This window comes from Struthio camelus, chromosome 15 (genome assembly GCF_040807025.1).
Source record: "Struthio camelus isolate bStrCam1 chromosome 15, bStrCam1.hap1, whole genome shotgun sequence".
Taxonomy (NCBI): Eukaryota; Metazoa; Chordata; class Aves; order Struthioniformes; family Struthionidae; genus Struthio; species Struthio camelus.
The window spans coordinates 12287366-12297256 of record NC_090956.1 but is presented as its reverse complement, the minus strand read 5'-3'; the positions used below and the strand labels follow the sequence as shown (position 1 = coordinate 12297256).

General features: G+C 36.8%; 1 protein-coding gene across 2 annotated transcripts in view; it reads right to left on the bottom strand.

Annotated features, from left to right (window-relative positions):
- Positions 1-7615: 7615 nt before the first annotated feature.
- SHISA9 (shisa family member 9) overlaps positions 7616-9891 on the bottom strand; it is a 216872-nt gene continuing 214596 nt past the window's right edge. For both annotated transcript variants that reach the window (XR_011134641.1, XM_068908119.1), the window contains one exon: positions 7616-9849. The gene's annotated coding sequence lies outside the window, so the exon portion shown is untranslated. The remainder of the gene's footprint in view (positions 9850-9891) is intronic.

Here is a 9891-nt window from a genome sequence, read left to right as displayed (position 1 = left end):
GTGTATTTTTGGTGATTTTATATTTCCTAATGATTATTACATAGATTCTGAAACTGAGATGCTAATCATAGGTATGATTATGCCTTCTTATACAGGCAGTGTGCCCTTGTAGCTAGAGTTAAGGGAGTTAACTAGAGCTAATTAGGTGATGGACAGTTCGTTCCCTGAGCTCTGCAACAAGAAAACTAACATGATATAAAGAAGGAGTTCTGTTGCACTGCAGAGGGGTCAATTGTTATAGAAATCACTACACATTTACATTTTAATTAAAAAAAGAAACCCGATTAACAAAAGTCAGCAGCGGAATAAAACTGAAATAAACAGAGGATTACAAAGTGGAAGAGCGAGGGGAAAAAAGAAAATATCTGCTGTCTCTTACACCTGTGTGAATGCACTAGAGACAACTGATGGTCTTGCAGCTTGCATAGTGATTTCAGAGGCAAGGTAGCATTATATGTTTGGTGTAAGTGGGGATTTCTGGGATTAGAACTCTGTGGAATGGAAAACAAAGTTGCCGTGAGAGTAAGTGAAGATGTCTCTTCTAAACTAAAAATATTTCATGAACTTAGGACTCTAGCTGATGACTCTTCTACAGGAAGTACATCTTCTCTTATGTAAGCATCAGGGACAAAAAAAATCTTACTGTTGGTATTTTTTATTTCACTTTTTATTGACTTAGACAACTCTTGACCAATCTATTCTATAACATACTATATCTTTTAACATTTTACCAAATGAGCCAAAAAGATACCTTATGAAGAAATAGGGGAATATCTCTACTTTTAATTTGAAACTAAAAAAGGTGTTCTCTCTAATAGTTAAAAGTGGAAATTTTCTGCGATTCTTTAACTAGAAAAATGGGTAGCATGAGGTTACGGTTTTAGTTTGTTGCCAGAGGAGTAAGAAAACCAACCCGTTCAGTAGCATTTACAACAAACGATTCCACTTCCTGACCTTCTTTCTGCAATACATGAAAGGAAAAACCTTCTTCAGTGTACTTGCTAATAATGAAAGAGATCTAAGAACGTTTATGTGTTATCAGCAGTTTTTGTATGAAGAGTCATAACTGCTTAGTACCAATGTTTTCCCAGGGACAGACTACATATTTGTTTTTCTCAGTTAGTAAGTTTGAAAATACATCTGCTCTTTTTGTATTAGAGTGTATGGTTCATGCTATTAATGTTCTCTCTTCATCCTTTAAATATAATTTTATATTTTTATCTATATTCTAATTTTCCTGGAATTAATGTGCTAATCAACCCTTTTAATAATGTATTTACATTTTGCTTCTTTCAGGAGGGATGGGAAAGACTAAATTTAAGTCCATTTTAATTTGTCCTTCAGTTCTGCATTTTCTGAAGTTTGCATTGCAGATTGATATGTATATATATTTATCAATTATATGCATATATCTGTACACGTATAGATGTGTATTATAACACTCTTTAGCTGGTTAGGCTTTACTGATCCTCAGGCAGTTTCTTTCAGAATTAATTACTGCTACTGTGACTGCAGGGTAGTAAAAAACATTAAGTGAAAAGTTTAGGGGCTACTGGTGCAGTAGCCACTACTGGAACATATTCCGTTCTATTCCACTGCATGTTGCCTGGGGCCACGTTCAGTTTTGCAATGGTAAGACATGCCTATAAACTCCTGGATAGCACACATTACCCTACTATCGTAGCAGTGCCTGCCACGTACTGCACGCCTGGGCAACTGCGTTGTTTCCTCTGTGAGGTGAGAGAAAGGCTAGTGTATTTCAAAATATTACTTTGACCAGCTTTTTTTTCCTCCCTTACTGTCTATTGTAGGTGAGGTGTTATTGCAGTGGCATGAGTTAGAAGATAATCTTTAAACAGTTCCCAGTTTCAGAAGTTATTTCAAATGAGAGATGGGAGAAGATGGAGATTTCCACAGTTAGTGCCAGGTTTGCATGGAAACAGGTAGCTTTGGGACCTTTTCAGGACCTTTCTAAATGTTCCTGTGAAGTGTAGATTGTGAGTTTGAATATCAGTTTAGGGCAAAAAAGATGCAGCTAGCTTGTAGATCTAGTTCTTGGTAGAGGTAGGATTACCAATTACTTGTAATTTAAAAATAGCCAAGTTCCTATTCATTCATTGTTTATGCCAAAGCCTTGGAAAGCTGCTGAAGGAAAAACAATCCAGTTACTGCTCAAGGTGGGAAGGGAAGGGATGGAATGATCCTTTGTAAAAAGATTTATCACTCTATTTGCTCTTTCCAGTCTTCAGGTCACAGTAAAGCAGTGAGCTCACCTCTTCAGAAGACATATCTTCTCCCCTCCAGCTCCCTGTTCCAGCACCACAGTCACTTGGTCAATTTTTGTGCTGATGGAAAGTCTTTAGCCAGCTCCTTGGCCCTGTTTTTGTATGCATTTCTGTCCCATGGAGAAGTGTACTAAGTCAGTGAAGGGTGATACTAATAGCTGCATGTAGACAAACGTTCTGTTTCCCAGCCATCTGAGAAGACTCCAGCATTAATCACTCTAATATGAGTTATAAATCTAAAAGAGAAGATGCATAGACATATGTTAAATGCATCCCTGAAAGAAAGTGACAGCATGCAGGAAGTTCTACAGTTGGTCAGACCTGTTGTCTGTCCATCTGCTATGGCCATGACTGTTGCAAAGTACAAGAAGCCTACTGTCAATCATTGGATAGTCAACCCTCAGGAAAATACTGCTTTGTGTCCTGAGACTAACTCTCTCATTTCCTGAAATATTAGAGCTTCTATCTCTGTATTTTCTGCTTAGTTGGCATACCTCATTAAAAACAGAAACCATGCATCAAGAACATGATTCTTTCAGGTAATGCGATGTCCCAGGGTGCTTTATGCTGGTATATTCTAGCATTTATTTCATTAATTACTTCAAAAATACCAGTGTGTAAGGGATTAAAACTGATTCAGCAAGGTGCTTAAGCAAGTAGTATCTTAAGACTAGGCACAGCTAGACTAACTTCAGCAGGAGTGCTCATGGGTTTAATATCCTGTTGTACTTAAGCTAAAACACTATAAATTAATCTCTCTTGTGATAAGGTTCATGTTTAGGATCCGGATATCTTCTGATGAATCCTGCTGCAGCAGTTCCTGGCATTACACCACTCAATGTTTTTTGTGCCATAGTTCAATGTCCCTGTTCTAGAGTTGACAGAATACAGTGGGTGCGTGCACCTCAGCTTTCTCAGCTGACAGGTTGACATATTCTTTTCAGCCACTGTTGAGGGTGACCTCTGTGGAAAGGATGAGGTTGACAGTTTGGGGCAATAATCTCTTAAGGTGCCACTGCAACATTTCCCTGAGGACACGTCAGTCCTTAAAGAATTACCAGGGAAAGGTATAATGAGCGAACAAAGAGCTGCAGATTAGAAGACTGTTGTACAATACTCATTTTTACCTTTTAGATCTTGCATTTAGACTCCCAGTGCAACAACAGGCATTTGTGATTTGAATGTGCCTTATACCCATTGCTTAGGCTTGCAGGTGTGTGTGATACTAAATCTGGCCTCCAGTATTTAGCCCAAGAAAGTGTGCCAGGGCATTAGATTACTAGTTAATATGATTCAAGTGTGGATTCACATAGTCCCTAAGTACTGGATGTTTTGTTTCCCTTTTTAAATTGCAGCAGTGAGATATAATCCTCTTGCTTCTCCACTTTGCTTTTCTCACATTCATTTTCTGCATTTCACATGCTTCTGTAGTGAGGGACATTTTTTGTAGAGGAAAAAATTTAATATGAATGGATGGATGCCACCATTCTCTTCCACAAACCCTCTTTATGGAAGAGTCAGACAGCAAGATTGTTCTTGGCAATTAAAAGTTAAGCTACAGGCTATAAAAGATAATGATCCATTGTAAAAATGCTTCAGGATTTGAAGACTCCACCTTTTCTTTAGGCCTCACTAATTGTACTGTTCCAGACCATGAGGCTGAAGCAAGCAGATTGTCTTCAAGATGAGCAGACTCCCTATTGGGTGCTGATGTGAAGATCTGCTGAGCAGTCAGCCTAGCAGGTTCATTAATGGTAAGATGAAACCTTAAGTGCCTATTATAAAAATGAAAGGAAAATTAAATGGGAACTAACCTTTGTAAGATGGCTGCATTGGGTTTTATTCATTTGTGTGCAATTCAGCTTCCCATTGGTGTGTACTTGGGCAAAGGCACTTCCTGGTGAGATGCTAGTTTTGGACAGACTTCAGAGCTGCTAAAAATGGTCAACAAAGTATTGTCATGGAGACTTTCTGGCCACAAGAGAGGGATGCTGAAGAAGGAAACATAGAGAATTCCAACCACCTTTAAAGCTGTCCCTGCTGGCAAGAATCTCTGGAACTGAATGGTGGTGCAAACATTAGGATAAGAATGATCTCTTTGATTGTTTATATAGAATCTGGCACAACCACATCCTGATTCCTGCTGGGGTGCTACAGTGATCTGTTATTTTTCATTCTTGCCAACATTCTTCGTAACCATTCTTCATGTTTATCTCTGTTCTGCAGCATTTCCTTCCTGTAACATACCCCTGTCCTAGTGATCTTGCAATTGTAAGAGCAACTTGTAACTAAGAGAGGTTAGGAGGCCTATCATCAGAAACTATACAGAAAGTTTACTATTTCACTAAGGAAGGGAAAGAAAATCTTCAAACTATTGCATATTGTGGAGTTTTAATAATCACTCTGGGAATGAGAGGGAGCTAAGCTGATGTGGTATGAATGTTTTGGGAGGATACTGAGTTCTTTCCTACAGCTAGGTTCCATACAAGGGTATTTCTGATAGCAGAAGGATAATATGCAGAAACACTTCGTGGTGGTATTTGACTTCTCACTGTTGCATTTCTGAAACTAGTACAGCATTTGGCATATCACTGAATATTAAAGACAAAACACTGGGGTCTTTGAGCACTGATTATTACTGAAGTTGGTGATATCGTATCAATATTTCAGTGATGTTTTTTGAGTGAGAGCTTTAATTTCAAAGCTATTCTGTTGTTAGGTCTGCTTTTGCATATAGCTCTGTGTTCCTCATACTATGTAAGAAAAGAAAGTCTGGAGAGTGTTGTACTGTACTGAGAGGCTTTCCAGGACCCCTGAGAGTGGACTCTTGTGGACTCTTGTCCAGCAGTAACTGGCATCTGAGCTAGCCTTCAGGAGAGCAGAACATAGGCAAGGGCATCCACCAGCCACTTCAGAAAAGCAATGTGTTATGCTTAGCAAAAAGAACTGAGCTTAGTTAGACAGTCCGTTCACCTGAAGCTTTCCGCCATCTGTCACATTATGCAGACAGTAGTTTAAGGGCTCCAAAGTTGTCCTAAGATCAGTTTCTGTATGTTACATTTCAACTTGGCTTTCCCTTTTAACTTTTGTGTTTGTCTCTGGAAATGCATGTCTTTTGGGGGAGTTGAACACTGCATATCCAGGCAGCTTCCACTGTGCACACAGTCCTGTAAGTGTTAGGCTAGACTTTGGTTCTGGATAAGTAGTGTAGCAAGTGTTATTTGTTTTTCAAAGTAAAAGTTTTGTCTTTAATGAAAAAACAGAGGGAACTGCTCTGCGTTCCTTTTTTGAAACAAAACTAACTAATTCTGAATTTGAAATAGGCTGTACAGCAACCTGTAAAAACGTGCTGATATGTATAAAGTATTCCTACTGGTTTGTGTATTATGCACTTTTCTAGCAATTTCAGGAATTATGAAAGGCATGAGGTTTCGATTGCAACGTTATGGTCATACACACATTACCTCGCAAACTGTCACGTCTCTCTTGCTGGCAGAAGCATGCTTGATTTTTCAAGGGATTACATTAATATCTCAGTCTACCTCACTTTACTTTTAAAATTATCTGAATCTAGTTTCCTGTTCTTACCTTCTATTTTTCTGTCTTTGGTTGCATCTAATTCTGGGGGGAAAATGGAATAGGAAAGATAATGGTTTAATTAGCAATGATGGCCCAGGGGTATAATTGTCATCATCGGAATGAATGGCTGCTTTCCAGATGTAGGAGCAGAGCTAGCAAAATTATATCACCTTTTTTATCTACCTGTTATTACACTCTAGAAATTACTATGTATGTTCATCACATACTTGCCAGGTGATTGATTAGTGTGCAGTAGGACTACTTTTCACAAATGTTTTCGTTTCTCCATTTGTAGGTCTTCCATTTTTTCACGTTGTTTTCTTTAACATGGACTCTAGAGAGTTCTGTACAACACAGATATGCAGATTAGCTTTGCCATTAATGCACAAGTCGTGTATAATTGATGTGTCCTTTTCCCTTTTTAACTAAACTCCCAAATTGTTTTCAGTGAATCAAAAATGAGCTCCGCTATTATTTTCTCTTCAACAGGGATGTATATTTCTAATTTCATGTTGGATAAGTTGTTTATCTAAAAACCTGTCTATTCTTTATTTGTGCCTATGAAAGGGGAGCAATTTCACATGCGCAACATAATTAGCACTTGGAATTGTTTTGATCTGTTTTCCTCCGGGTAGATTCTCCACTAATAGAAGATTTCTACTGGTGAGAATACGTCTCTGAGTTTTCGACCTGCATCAAAGCTAAACTAAGTAAATTTCATGATTTGGCTAGGTTTTCACTGTAGTACAAATATTTTGAAATATCTTTCCCAAACATCCCTTTTTATGTTAATTTTGCTTGGGGTTATTTTGGAGAGGGAGTAGCTTGAAAGGCAAAGTAATATTTAATGGATACGTTAAATAACAATATTTTTTCCTGAAGTGAACAGCTTGGATTTAGATTTTCTTATTACTTTCCGTTTTTAGGAATGTGACCTGTTTTGCAAATGAAAGCATTTGGTTGATCCTAGTAAATGTCAGAAAGATCACTGAGTAAGCTAACAATGTCACTGCCAGAAGATCTGTTTACTTCTGTTAATGCTATGATCTGAACTTTTGCCTTGGGTTTGACCTAGTTCCTTTAGCTTTTGACATCCAGAAGTAAGCTCCAGTATATCTGAAGACTATTTGGTCTTTAGCCTTGGGCCCATAAAAGTATTGCCTCTCAAATGATAAAGAAGCACAACTTGAATGTGTGTAAAAACGCAAACTGTAAGAAGAGGAAGCATTGTTGCAGGGGAAAAAAAGATGCTTGTATATCATAAATAAGAAATAAATACTCAACAGTATGGTTTATTACATACATAATATGACAGGAAGTTACCAGAAGTTTAAGCATTTTTGAGTTAGTGACTTGTGCAGGGTTTTTGATGTACTTTATTTTGTTAGAAAGAATAGTTTTTCTTATAGATAAATGTTGATAGTATGTAAAGACATGATAGTTAAAGAACTTTGTTTATTAAAAGTTCACGTTTGACATTGAGATTTCTGTTATGAGCATAATTTACTTCAGACATATTCTAACTCTTATTCTGATTTCATAGAAACTGTTTTGCTGAATCTACAGTGATTCTGATTCTACTAAAATATTTATATTTCATTTTAGACACATAAATATATGTTCTTAACACTGAAGTCATAGGAACCTTAGATGACTCACAAGTACGCCTTACACAAGTTTAATTTCTTTTATTTCAGTTTAAAGCGAAAAAGGAAACAAGTTTTTTTATTCATAATAACCTTAAACAATAATGCAATGTATCTGCCATTTGAATTATTAAAATTACAAGCTATACGAACGAGACAATTTTGTTAATAAAGGAGTAGAGAAAGTATTTCTCATACATTTTTCACATAGCAGTAATTAAGTCTTGAACTCACAAACACACATAGGCAGACACTCTCTCTATTGATTCAAAATTTTTTCAGGAAAACTTACCAAAAAGCAGTACTAATTCTTACCAAATCTTTTAAACATTCAGGCCATTGAATACCCATTTGAATGGGTATTCAAAGCAATTCATATGTGTCAGTGGAAAAGGCATCAAAAGCATAAAACTTCTCCTTCAGTTTGAGGGTAGTATAGATGAGTAAGAGGCTGAAAAAGAATCCTCTTCTGAATGTACAATAGTATATGAAAAAGACAATGGAAAATGCCTATCATTTGAACTGTACTAAGTATCTAAGAACAGGTTTCTTGTGGAAATGGATTATGTCTCTCTGGTATTCTTGGGTGGTTACATTAGTCATTTTTAGGTAGCTCTTTCCATTAGATCACAGAGATCTAATTTAATGAGATCCATGGTGCAAATTAGCACTCAAAACATTCTAAAGTAACTTGCATCCTCATTTAAAACTCTTAGATTTAAAATCTGAATCCAGTACTTGTGCTGACCACTTTAGAGTAGTAGACTGGTCCTGGTGTCTCCTCAGTTTGCTTCAGTTTCACTCAGAATTCAGAACAGACTGTGGTGCATGTACTAATAATGGCAGGCTCACTTCACTGAAGACTGATACATATTTTGTATAGTTCTGGTATTAAAACAAATTTGAGAAAATAGTAATGCTTTAAAAACCCAACTGCATTTTCGGCTCCTTTCTTAGAAAGGTCTGTTTACTTATCCTCCGATGTTATGTATCCATCTTGTTTATTCATATGCATAAATTAAGAACAGAGGAGGTAATGAGTGTAATGCAAGAATTTTCAAGAAGTTGCAAGAGTCAATCAGGTTCTGAACATGCAGAATCTCAAGGATTGTCTATCTCTTTTAATAAGATAAATATTTCTCTCTACCAGAATGCTCCATCCCCTATCCTCTTTGCTCCAGTTCTTTGCTAAAGGGTGGGGCAATCTTTTGTGTTGCATTTGCTCTGCTAAAAGTCAATATAAAGTCAGATCCTTTCATAAGTGTTACATTCATGTAATAAAAATGTGTTGAAATACAAGCAAAAAGTCCTGCTCCAGGCTAATGATTTTTGGCTCTGTAGAACATGCTTCTACATAAAGGACCATTCGTCTTCCACTTAACCATCGTCTTAATTAAATTTCACCTGACCTAAGAAACTGACAGCATTAATCTTCCATATAGATTAACCATTTGCAAAATGCTTCTTCAGATGATAGTGAGGTGACAGATCTATGTCCAGAGAACAAGTGTTTAATTTGCTCGGAAACTGAAAAATGTGTTGAATGTTCTCACAAATTGAACTGATATGGTATAGATTATTTAGACTAAAGGTAGAAGTTAATTCTCATTTACTAGCCGTTCTCAGTCAATCTGTTAGCATAGATGCTAGATAATGAATAGTTTGAATTTTCTAATTGTGTTCCCATATGTAAAATAAGTAGTTTCTACATAAAGTGTATGCATACTTTGTATATATACATACTTTTTTGTACGATCGAATCTTAGGACATTCCTTGGATTTGTCTTTAGTGATAACTTAATAAATGAATCAGAAATTTCAGATTTCTTCTGAATCTCACTTATTCCCCTCTCACTCTGTATCACTTCTTCAGAGAGGGTCAGGCACTTCTACTGATATATGCATGCCCCTGTTTACCTGTGTGACTTTTAAAGCCCCAGATCTGGAATTAAAAAGAGCACCGCCTGACCTAGCTTCAGTTAACAATTTGCAGAATAGTCTTCCTTCTCCCTGTAATACATGAAGTCTCCTGTAATGTGGAAATTAGGGAATGCAGTTGAAACAAAAGAAGTCTTTGAAATGAAGAGACTAAGAATTATAACCCTTAATTTACCATTATCACTCTTCTCCTTCTGTTTAAGCCTCCTTGCTGCAATAATCAAAACTACAGTTGCTTAGACACTGATAATCCTACATCATATATTCATTCCATTATTTTCCTGCAGGCCCTAGAAGTACCTTTTGACCATGATACAACTTGTCCAGGGATTGACAGGTGTCCTGATAGCTCATTTCACAGCTTTCTTATATCTTAGGGGTTGAATTGCTGGAGGCACAGGCTGTGGAGAGAGAAAAATCAAGGATTATCAGTGCTTTCCAAA